Raw genomic sequence first — 12,923 nt, 5'->3', positions numbered from 1 at the left:
GTAAACATGAGTAGCCAATAAAAGTACTTTAAAAGAAGTGTAAATTTGTGAGGTTGTGCTACATTATAACAACCCTCTGTGTTATAGACATGGTCTCTCTGAAACATGATCATTACCTAGTAAATGCTGTATTTTCGATCACCCAAGAGCCCACTGCTGAATAGATTTATGAAATTATGGGATATTTGGGTGGGTGTCCACATAATTTCAGCCTTGGAACAGCACACTAAATGAGCATTACAGCATAAGCATCATAGGACAGGAGTTCAGTGCACAAACAGCACAAACATGACTGAACAGTGGAACTGCACTAAATTAAATGCACTAAATTAAATGCATTAAATGCATGCAGCAGACAGTAGCAGTCATGCGGCAGCACATAAATGACAACAAATCACAACAACAACGAGACGTAAGGACAATTAGATGCTGAAACATAGAAACTAATAGTGCTGCTCAGAGTGAAACAAGAAACATGTGTGAGTGATTGACATCATGTATTGGGGCTGACAGGAAGAGACTGGAACCCACTTTGGCACTATCATGTGTGTGTGTGTGTGTGTGTGTGTGTGTGTGTGTGTGTGTGTGTGTGTGTGTGTGTGTGTGTGTGTGTGTGTGTGAGAAATTTTTACAGTTTATGCCATGCATCATAGGTGAAGGCCTTTTGCACAGAAAATCTGAAAGAGAAAAACAACTGAATTGTACTGAAAATCTCTGCTAGAGGGAAACTGAAGCTATTCTAAAAGCCATTATTGGATTTTCTGATAGAAGCTGGATTTTGCTTTATTGTCTCATCAGCGTGAGAATGTGGCCCAGCAAGAGAAACATTACAACAGACTGAGATGGAGACATGATGTAGTGTTGGAAAAAAGAGGCAATAAACACAATAAGGAATAATGGACAACAGAGGAAATAGAAAAACGTAGAAACATCTGACAGATTGTAAACAAGGACTGAAATGGTTGATAGAAGATAAGGAGGAACATATGGCAGAGAAGCAAAGAAGGAATGATAGTGGGAGATTAATGAAAAACCTGTACAAGATCTATAAAATCTCTACATTGTGCTTACAATGCTTCACATTTGAAGTTGTGCCATTAGAGAGAGAAATCTAGTTTTCTTAATTGTTGTGATTTACGTAAAAAAAGAAATTGCAATTATTTTGAATTTAGACCAGTGGCATCCCTTGGTTAACAAAATAGGTGAATCGCTGGTCACTGTGTCCAAGAACGATTCAGTTTACCAGACAAATGAGCATTAATTCTGGTCATATGTTGCTTACTAATGTTAACAATTGTGTCAAGAATGACATCATCAAGTAAACACTTGGTCCAATTTTTTTGCATACAGTCCACATGTAAATAAAATCAATGATATATGAAGTCAACAGATTTATGAGGATGACAAACTGCCAAGGTACAAGAAAACTTATAATAAGCACTCAAAGTTCCATCACAGCACATACTCTCAAACGTACTGATTTTCTTCTTTTTTGCATCAGGTTTCTCACTGTCTCGATTAGGTTTATCAAAATCCCTTGCTTGTAGGGTTGACCTGCCATTGTCTGTTCAACCATGTGATTATATTTTAACCATTTGCCGCTAGGTTTTGGTAATCAGCTCTCTTTCATCCACAAGAAAGAGGACATTTGATCTTTGAAATTAAAGTAAAGTAGTTTCTGACCAACTAAAAGGACATTTTAATTTTAGCCTTGAATAGAGTATATATAACTGTGTGAGAGGAGTTCTGCCTATGAGATCACCCAGAGAATTATGAGCAGCTTTAGAATAAATTAGCTAAGATGAGTAGCTGTTCAATTTTTGTGAATAAAAATGGATATGAAAGAGAATAGAACTACATCTTATTTTTATTCTCATCTTGTATATTAAACACAAAAAAACAACAACAATTGGTTCCACAGCAGTGGGTATTTGCATTAGAGGCAGGTACAGAAGGTAATGATACAAGCCCCCACTGACACTGAGTTTAAACATCTACATTCAAAAAGACAAATTTATTTTCTTCATCATATTGCCTATAATATCTATATTCATTTAAAGAGAGATGCATAACTGAATAAAAGGACGTGTGGAAAAGAGTTTAACTTAAAAATTCTGTGTAAAGTACTTGCCTATGACTTTTTTATATTTTTACTCTGTGTCTGTTAGGATCTCAATTTGCCAGACACAGTAAAATACCAAGATTTGCTGTCCAACCCTGATCTAATATATAATCTTGTACTGACTAAATTAAGCACCACAGAAAATTGTATTTCATGGCAGTCAAGAATGGCTACAAGATACAAATACTATGTAATACAGCTTTACTCCTGCTGGATCTTTCTCCATTGTTTTGCATGTCACAAATCCTAAAGCAGTTTATGCCCAACACTAACCACTGGTTTATTGACTTATGATGTAATGCCAGATGTAAAGCTGTAATCATTATCACTCTTACTCACAATACGCACATCCTGAAAATCCTTTAGACACAATACAGTTTGGCTTTAAGGTGTGCAGTTTTAGTAGTTTAATAATTGGTTTTTTTTATTTGTCTGGTTCCTTTCAGTGTTTCATCATGTCATCTCAGGTAGCTCTCCTCAGCACTGGCTTGTTCATTACAGATCTATATCTACATCCAGAATTCTGCACAGCTGCTTTGTTGTGATATTTATTGTTAAAAGTTCCATAGAAATAAATCTGAATTGATATGTGAATGACAAAATCCTGCACAATGGGGATAATAATGAACAAATAAAAAACAAACAAATCTAACAGAGCCAGACAGATGTTGTTGTATTACTTACTTACAGCCATTTTGGATAAAACATGATATATCATTTATACTTTGCTTAAAACCCGTACTACCCCTAATGGGCTGAGTCATCAGTCTTTAACACTGCTTTAAAACAGCATCACCCTTCTTTCTCCTTTTCCCTTTATAGAGCTTTTGCTGACAGCATGGAAATAAGTTGGACACAAAACAAGGAACAGTTTATTCAGAGTGAATGTCCTTTTTTAAATCTTTTTGTGGGACATGACACCAATTCCCAATTCTTAGATTTTGATCTGACCAACAATCAGAAATGATCCATTCTTTTGGAATATAAAAGACCTTTGTTGCTGCCTGAGGGTCTTTAATTGCAGAATGGTTGACTTAGCATTTAGACAATAATACTAAAATCTCCAGGGTGGAATAAGCATACGCAGTGCTGAATTAACAAGTCAAGCTGGTCACTAGAGAATGGAGTTAATTTAGCACTGAGTATTTGTTCTTTGGTATAGCTCTAAAGACAGTTGTTTTGGAAGCTTGTAAATATTTCTTGATTAATTGAGTGTACAGAGCTTTGCAGAAATTGGAGATCAGATAATCTCCCAACATTATTTGATTCATTGGTGTGGTGAAAAAATGAAGTAAACTGATCTGTCCTGAAGTAGCAGTTTAACTTCATGGACTGTCTCTGAGACATGTCCCTGTATTCCCATATATATTATTATAGCAGAAATACTCAGCTCCAGACATTACCTTCCATCCACAGCAGAGTGCACACTTTTTTCAATCTACCTTTTTTCAATTATACTTTTTTAATTAAAGTATAATCTGCTCTTTAGCAAACTACTATGAATAAGGTGAGGAACAAAACTACTGGTTTCTTGAAATAAACAATGCATTACTGCTTTTAGTAATTAATATAATTCTGTAATGGGGGGCACGGTGGCTTAGTGGTTAGCACGTTCGCCTCACACCTCCAGGGTTGGGGGTTCGATTCCCGCCTCCGCCTTGTGTGTGTGGAGTTTGCATGTTCTCCCCGTGGCTCGGGGGTTTCCTCTGGGTACTTCCTTTTTCCTCCCCCCGTCCAAGGACATGCATGGTAGGTTGATTGGCATCTCTGGAAAATTGTCTGTAGTGTGTGATTGCGTGAGTGAATGAGAGTCTGTGTGTGTCCTGCGATGGGTTGGCACTCCGTCCAGGGTGTATCCTGCCTTGATGCCCGATGACGCCTGAGATAGGCACAGGCTCCCGGTGACCCGAGGAAGTTCGGATAAGTGGTAGAAAATGAATGAATGAATGAGAAATTCTGTAAGACAATAATAAATAAGTTTTGGCCTACATGCACATAGGAAGTGAAAAGGGTTGAACTTATGCATTTTCTCTTTAAATCTTAATAAACCTTGGTAACCTTATATATATATATATATATATATATATATATATATATATATATATATATATATATATATATATATATATGTTTAGTAAAGCTAAAAAGTAAGGTACATTTGGTACTCAACAGTTCAATTTTGTTATTGGGTTATACACAACCTGACAATTCTGTCCACAGTGCTGTTAATGTCTTATCAATTTTGCACCTGTTCTGTAACTCCAAACCTTAAAACAGCCAAACTCTGCAAACAATATTTACAATTGTTCATATATAATATTCATACAGTGTTTTTTTTTTTTACAGAGATGTATTGGATTGAAACACACACACACACACACCATGATGAAAGCAAACATATCATATAAATCACTGGCATTTACTCATTTATATACAGAAATTAAATTTCTAAACATCAGTCTCCTGTCCATAGGCAAAACTGTCAAAATAATATTCAGCCACAGTCTTCCAATGAGTTTAGACATTTACCGCCATCACCAATTTCATTAGAAGTATGTTTACACATTCAGAAGCATCATGTTGCCAGAGGCATACGAGAATATTAAGGTGTTGAAGCTATTGAAGTTTTCTTTATTTTAAGGCTGTTATTTATCACTCATTAAAAACAGTTTACAGATTTCTTGATTAATGTGTATTTTTAATAATACATTATATACATGTTACTGCAGACTCTGAAATAGGTGAATTACAAAGTGAGACTAAAAGGAGGTATGCAGTCATTACATACTTGAAATATACTTCAGGGATATGTGAACATAAAATATTACCTAAAGTTGCAAGTAAGTGTCCATCTCCTCAGAGTTTAATATCTCAGTCATCTATAATTAATTAGCTCAAATAATGATAATACTGATCAGTTCAGAGAAGCATATTTCCTTGACATTAATCTACATGCAAGAAAGACGAGAGCAGAACACGGACGAAAAACAAGTACATTTTTAGAAATCTTGCATTACTTTTCTAATTCCCATTCATGGTGTTTTGATTGCAAATTGTCATTTTTAATGACAGCTGCAGGTTAAAAAACTCTCCACAGGGACAAAACTGACATAGCTTCTAATCTACTAATGAAGTAGACAAAGGAAAACTAATTTGATTCTAATGAGTATTATGCTGTCAGAAGTGCTTTCATTTGGACATGAAACAGTCATAGAATTACATTAGCCTTCTTTTTTGGAAAGGATAAATAAGTATATTGGTTTAAATCATTATGTCATGAGATTAAATGCTAATATTTATAAACAACCATGAAGCAGGATTTTGATATTTTATATGGATTATGATTATCTATGTTTATTTTTTTTTTTTAACAGTTCATTGGCAAATGATCAGTAAGGAGATTTTATGAAGTCTCTAATTTAAGCAAAATGTGTGTCTAAATTTATGACTAAATGTGAGACTTATTAATTTTTTATAGATATGGTATAATGACTCGACCAATTAGATAAGAATTCATACACTCTAAAAAAATCTATGTTGCAATGGAAAAGTGTAGTGTGATCTTCAGGCAGTTTGTGAGAAACAAGAAAAAAAAACAAAAAAAAAAACTTTTATCTGAGTTTAAAATCTGAGTGCTTAATCTTGCTTGAAAGTCTTTTCCTAATGTAGAGTGTTAGATAAATTTATTAACTCTTTCAAATAAGTGCTATAACAATTACTGCTGCCAAGTGTCAGGAACTTTCTGTGGCATGCTGCTCAATGCAGCTGCATGGTTTTCATGATAGAGCTGAGAAAGAACTCACTCAGAGTATCATCTTGTTCTATGGGCTAATGAGTTATAAAATCCAATACAAGCAAATATCCACAGCCAGTCAAATCATTCAAACTGCATAATCATTAAACTAAGGCTCCTTTGCACAGCAGCTTTTGCACCATAAAAATTTATTTCAAATATGTAATAACTTTAATTTGTTTATGACACCGAATTTAAATTGATTACTTAAAAAGAGGAAGCTTACCATATGCATTGCTTAGGCATTCTGCATTAACACATCTTTGCTTTCTCTTACACTATTATAAATGTAAAGCAAGTACCATGATTTTCAAATGATGATATTTTTGTTGAAACTAGTAGACTAAGGCATTACAGTTCATTTTGTGACCTTCTTTTGTCCAGCTCTGATGGCATTGCGGAATAAGTTTGTACCCTCTGCATCCTGCGATGTTGCTGTCATATGCGTGAAACCGGTTAGATCCAAATGCAGGTTTATTATCAAAAATCCAAAAAAACAGGCAAGGGTCAAAACACCAGGCAAACAGCAACAAAGGAAATCCAAAAGCAGTAGTCAATAATCCAGGCATAGGTCAGGGCAGGTAGCAAACAATCACAAACACGAAAAACAGGCAGGGTCAAAATGAGGCAATAAATGGAACAGAGAAATACGCTGGGTATGCAGACAGGCTAACAATACTTCACGTCGTAAGAGAGTTCTGACTGAGCTTAAATAGACAAGGTGATTACAAACAGGAAACAGGTGTACTGAGTTGGTGGTGCAATGGAAGGTGGGAATTAGAGTCCTGATGATAACGTGCAGCAAATCCTCTGCAGGCCAGCAGAGGGAGCCCTCATGGCTCTCATAACAGAGCCCCCCCCCCAGGAGTGGATTCCAGACACTTCAACGTAGATCCGGAGGGTGGTGGAGTGGAGGCGGAACAGGGGGCGGGAAGGCGGGCCAGGTCCATGTGGCGGTAGAGGGCAGGGCAGGGCAGAGCCGGCGAAGCTGAAGGCCAGGGCAGAGCCGGCAGAGCTGAAGGCCAGGGCGGTACAGCATGCGGCACCAGCGACCAGAGCAGGACTGGAGACCAGGGTGGTGCTGCAGGCAGAGCCAGCGACCAGAACAGGACTGGAGACCAGGGTGGTGCCGCAGGCAGAGCCAGCAACCAGAGCAGGACTGGAGACTAGGGTGGTGCCACAGAGTAACTCAGCAAACTGGTCAGCATCGCAATCCAAGGCAGTGCTGGAGGTGTTCCGAGCCTGTAAACAGGGACAGGAGGTAGAGGGGCTGGCAAAGCCAGTGAAACAAAACACAGGACAGGTAACACAGGCAAATTGGTTGGTTAAGGCCAGGCAGAGAGCTCAGGGAACCCAGAAACGACCATCTTGGGCCAGGCAGAGAGTTCATAGTTGGCCATCTTAGATGAAGCAAATAGTTCAGGGTTGACTGTTTTTGACGAGACACTGAGAACTTGGAAGTCGTGCATGGTTAGTGACCCAGGTTCGAACCTTCCAGCCGTGAGTAAGTGTTCGGGGGACTCTGGTTTATGAGAGTGTTGGATTTCCTGTGAAGCAGAAGAACAAAAGGTGGACCCTGCATGACTCAAAGATGATGCAGACATAGATGATATGGTTGATTCAGGTGCTCCAGTTGCTACAGATGATTCAGTTGATTCATTTGCTCTAGCCGGTTCAGGTGCTTCAGCATGTTCAGGTGCTTCATTTACTCCAGCAGGTTCAGGTGCTTCATTTGCTCCAGCAGGTTCAGGTGCTTCATTTGCTCCAGCAGGTTCAGGTGCTTCAGCAGGTTCAGGTGACTCATTTACTCCAGCAGGTTCAGGTGCTTCAGCAGGTTCAGTTGACTCATTTGTTCCAGCAGGTTCGGGTGATTCCTGTGCTCCAGCAGGTTCCGGTGCTCCAGTAGGTTCAGGTGCCTCAGCAGGTTCGGGTGCTTCAGCAGGTTCGGGTGCTTCAGTTGCCTCAGCAGGTTCGGGTGCTTCAGCAGGTTCGGGTGCTTCAGTTGCCTCAGCAGGTTCGGGTGCCTCAGCAGGTTCAGGAGGCATGGGACTGAGAGAACCTCGGTGGCCCTGGGGATCACTGAACTTGACAAAACTAGATTTCGACTCTTAGACACTCGTGCAGACGTTATCTGGGGATCCAGTAGACTAGACACTAGTAGTTGTGGCTTTGCAGGAGCAGGAGAGATAGGTGAGGCAGCCATTTCGGGAAGTGGTTGGGATGCAGGAATGGCAGCAATCTTGACAACAGGTGCGGGGATGGTAACGGCCCTCTGGGGGACAGGTGTTGTCAGGACAGTGGCTCTTTCAACCGCTGGTGCAGATACAGTAGTAGCCCTCTTGAAAACAGGGGCAGGTAAGACGGTAGCCATTTTAGGGGTAGGTGCAGACACGGCAGTCTTGCTTGCGAAGCGTTTTCTTCTGATAGCCCTCCTAGACAAGGGTTCAGGCATAGGAGCGGCTATTTTATGATCTGAGACAGGCATGTTGGTGGCCATTTTGGGAGTAGGGGCAGGCGTGACAGTGGCTGTTTTAGGAGCAGAGACCGGCCTAGTGACGGCCATGCTGTCAATGGTTTTTCCATCCAGGGTTTACCATAAGTTCCATCGGCTTCGGCTTTCTAAATTACTCAAACCCCCAAGAGTCCAAAATTTGTAAGCTTTGTGTCTCTGCTTGAGGCAAAGGTTCATCCAGACAGTCATTTAAGTACAACTTTAATTCTTCGTCGCTGAGTTTCAAACCAGCCGCACATGTCCAGAATAATTGGGCAAAACAACTCACCGCTCATCCTTGTTGGCAGAGGGACATCAAGTCTTCCAACCTGTCCCACCATTCTTCCTCAGAGGAGGGGGGCAACACTTGGATTTGTATGCCGTTGTATCAGTACATGTCGGGGAACGGGAACACACCAATCGAAACGGGGAAACATCACTGCTGAATCCTAGATGAGTGGTCGAAAACGGTGCCGGAAGACTTACTGGGAATGCTGGATTTGGTTGTTTTTTTATGGCTGATGCAGTGATGAAACCAGGGTGGATGACATAAACCGCTGGATCTTGTTGGGCGAAGTATTCTGTCATATGCGTGAAACCGGTTAGATCCAAATGCAGGTTTATTATCAAAATCCAAAAACAGGCAAGGGTCAAAACACCAGGCAAACAACAACAACAAAGGAAATCCAAAAGCAGTAGTCAATAATCCAGGCGTAGGTCAGTACAGGTAGCAAACAATCACAAACACGAAAAACAGGCAGGGTCAAAACGAGGCAATAAACGGAACAGAGAAATACGCTTGGTATGCAGACACGCTAACAATACTTCACGTCGTAAGAGCGTTCTGAGTGAGCCTAAATAGACCAGGTGATTACAAACAGGAAACAGGTGTACTGAGTTGGTGGTGCAATGGAAGGTGGGAATTAGAGTCCTGATGATAACGTGCAGCAAATCCTCTGCAGGCCAGCAGAGGGAGCCCTGATGGCTCTCATAACAGTTGCATTGACAGATAGCTAGATAGTTAAATACATATATAATACACATACTAAACTACTGAGACTTATTCTGTAATTTTTTCTCTGACAATGCATTTTTTTCTTCAAAATTCAGCTTCAACTGTAAAAATACAAGATGATTTGTTTTCTAGATTAACAGTTATAACACTTTGTTAAAGTTGAATTCCAATCAGATTCCTCATTCCTGACTTTGCTAAACTTGTCTTTTGGATTGTCTGCATTCTGCTTCTACTGTACTTCACCTGAAGTGATGCAGGCTGATGTAAGCTGCTGATAAGAGACTACCTGAAAAAGATGGCCTAGAAAGCTTGTACATAGATGGAGTACAAGAGTAGAAGCGTGTGTGAGTAAAAAAAATCCATCTAAGACGTAGCACTAATATAAAAATCTTACATCTGTGTGCAGCTTTTAATACAATAGGTAAAAATGAGATGGATGTGAAAATAAGACTGGAAGTAGTTTGTTGAATCAACTTAGAGTATGCTATTGCTGTGTATGATATCTCTGAACATCCCTGCAAGATACAGTATGTCATCATTTCATGCCAGTGCTCATCACAATTTTATATTCCTGATTCAATACAGTCATGAAATTAATTCCAGACATTTTAAATTAAAGCAAATCACAAGCTGTGCTGACAAATCCAGGTTCTATTTGTTTAATTGCCTGGTATAATGCAGTAACAATGACTCCACCTGAATTAAGGACTTTAAAAAAAGAGTGCATGATATTTTGAGAATTCCTCATGGTGTAGCTTGAGAAACTGGGGCACAAGCCGCATTTGCACAGTTGCCAAATGTAGCTGTCATAATGTCCTCTGCAGTTTGCCCGGCATTTAGGCCATGACAGCTACAACTGTTTGCAAAACCACATGCTGACAACTACAGAGTCTAGATAATGCAATTAGCAATGCTATACATTACAGTATACGAGTTATGCTGTGACAAAATTATGTTTAAAAAAAATGTTATGAATTAAATTCTACATTATTCTTTCAACTATGTAGAATTCTCATAAGGTAACCTTTTCAAATGTGCTAAAAGCTTGTTAATTTTACTGTACTTTACTCTCAGTCCAGTTTTAAAAAGGTGTGTCCAAACTTTTTGCCTGGTTGCATGTGTAAGCAATTATTATCATTAGTATACACATTTTTCAAAGTTGGCAAGGAAGATAGGAATGCTGATGTATATCCCTGTAGTGAAAACAGGGATATCGATATAGATGGTTTATGATGAAGTTTCGATTGTTATAAGCAAAATATAAATAAGCTTGTACTGAATTGAATTTACAAATAAGCAGTCCTTTTTACACCCTATATACACAACATCATGTTTCTATATGACTGGTGTGCCCAGCTTCCCAAATTCTTCTTAAAACAGTTTGACCCCATTTACTACAGTATGTTCATTTTTACTATGCTAATGATTTAAAGCCTCAAACTTCATCATTCATGGAACCATGTGAAACTTACTGGAAGCAATTTCGGTTGTCAAATGTGCTTTAAAAAGACAGTGACATTGACAGATTTAAATTCATTTTAATCACAGGTTAGTTGCAATTACACATTAAATTTTATTTAGATAATCTACATCAAAATATAATCCTGAAACTCCAGACGTATATAACGTCCAAAGGTAAATGTGTCTGTCGTTAATCCTTCTGCCATCTAATCGTTATCTTTATCTAATCTTCAATAATGCTGAGGACCAAACAGACATTTGAGTTAGTATCAGCTTTAAAAGATACATTAGATCAAACAAATATATCTATTACATATTATATATCTACGTAGTTTTCTTTTTCTAACTTAGCTTGCATTCTTCATAAAGTGATCAAATGATGTATTATAAAATACTGACGAAGAGCCCTTCTTCTTTCACTGGTCCCAAGAACAGGGACAGCTTTAATGAATATGTGATTGATTATGTTATATTGAGTTTTGTGCATCAATATCATGAAAATGTTATCAAAATAAATCTCAAATATTTCTATGACCTTATAGTATTGATAATCAATTTTAAGATTAAAATGACATCAAAATGACTTATGACACAATATTAACATGTTTTAGCTTTTATAATCAAAAATACAGAATATGCACAGCAGTGAATGAGTGCATTGGCTGGAGGCATACAATTTATAAGAACAGAATAAAAGCATTTCACTCTAATGCAGTGTGAAACGGTAACATCATTATTAACACCATTATGCTATGATAGCTCAGCTCTCATGAGCTCCTGCTAATTTAGCCCCTGCTGATGAATTACCAAAAAAAAACCTTGCGCTTTCTGGAGTTTAGATATAAAGAATGTGCCAACAAGATGTCACACTGGAGACAGGAACGGAAGTTCAAAAACATCCAAAAATACCGTTGAGGTGGCAGTGAACAAGTAAAAGCCTAAAACTTTAATTCTGAAATGAAATAGAGATTTGCCTAAAATTCAGTATATTCGTAGTACTGTATATGCAGTTATATATTTATGTATCTCAAATATTTAGTATATAATTGTAATTTAATATTTTTGATTGTCAGTCAGAAATCAGGGACCAATCTACAGTCACAAACTGTCTATCTTTTTAACATTATTGGGGGCAGTGGTGGCTCAACTAGTTAAGGCTCTGGGTTGTTGGTCGGCGGATTGGGGTTCAAGGCCCTGCACAGCCAAGCTGCCACTGCTGGGCCCTTGAGCAAGGCCCTCAGCCCTCCCTGCTCCAGAGGCACTGTATCATAGCTGTCCCTGCACTCTGACCCCAACCTCATCAGTTGGGGTATGTGAAGAAAAGAATTCCACTGTGCTGTAATGTATATGTGGCGATAATAATGGCTTCTTTTACCAAAGACAAGTGGTAAAAAAGAGCTGAAATTTAAAAGAAGAGACAGTTGTTGTTGAGTGTACTATACCAACATACACTCAATGGCCACTTTTTTAAAAACACATGTTGGCCTGCTCATTCTTGCAATTATTAATGATTTTGCATGTCATCCTTGCCCAGGAGCCATGCTAATCCGTTCTATATAATTCCAATTTTAATATATTTACTGCTGTAGTTAGCACAAGCAAATAATTCATTCAGCCATTCATATATGGCATACTGTATGGCTTACAATTGTGGTGAGAAGAGTGATTATTGAGGTAGCTCAAATGAGTTTGGCCATTCTCCTCTGAACTCATCAGCAAGGTATTCCTGCTTCCAGATCTTCACAGAAAATTCTGTGTAAACTCCATGAGAATCCCAGGAGATAAGCAGGTTCTAAAATACACAAACCAGCCCATCTGGCACAAACAACCATGCCAAGGTAAAATGTCAGTAAGACCCAAAACTTTATCTGAATTTGATTGATTTCAAAGTGCTAGTCAGATGAAACAAATAAAACCACAGGAAATATATTTCCCACTGTGTCACCTGTATGAATCCACTAAACAACTGCATGTTACAGAGCATTACTCATTATGTTTTGTTAAAACCCTCTACAAATATCAATTTCTGGCTAATTAAATA

General features: G+C 38.5%; 1 non-coding gene across 1 annotated transcript; it reads right to left on the bottom strand.

Annotated features, from left to right (window-relative positions):
• Positions 1-12,371: 12,371 nt before the first annotated feature.
• Positions 12,372-12,474, bottom strand: LOC132858605 (U6 spliceosomal RNA). The gene has a single exon (XR_009649640.1). It is a non-coding gene; the product is annotated as a U6 spliceosomal RNA (small nuclear RNA).
• Between the last annotated feature and the right edge of the window lie 449 nt (positions 12,475-12,923).

This window comes from Tachysurus vachellii, chromosome 15, assembly GCF_030014155.1.
Source record: "Tachysurus vachellii isolate PV-2020 chromosome 15, HZAU_Pvac_v1, whole genome shotgun sequence".
NCBI lineage: Eukaryota > Metazoa > Chordata > Actinopteri > Siluriformes > Bagridae > Tachysurus > Tachysurus vachellii.
This window is presented reverse-complemented; position numbering and strand designations above follow the sequence as displayed.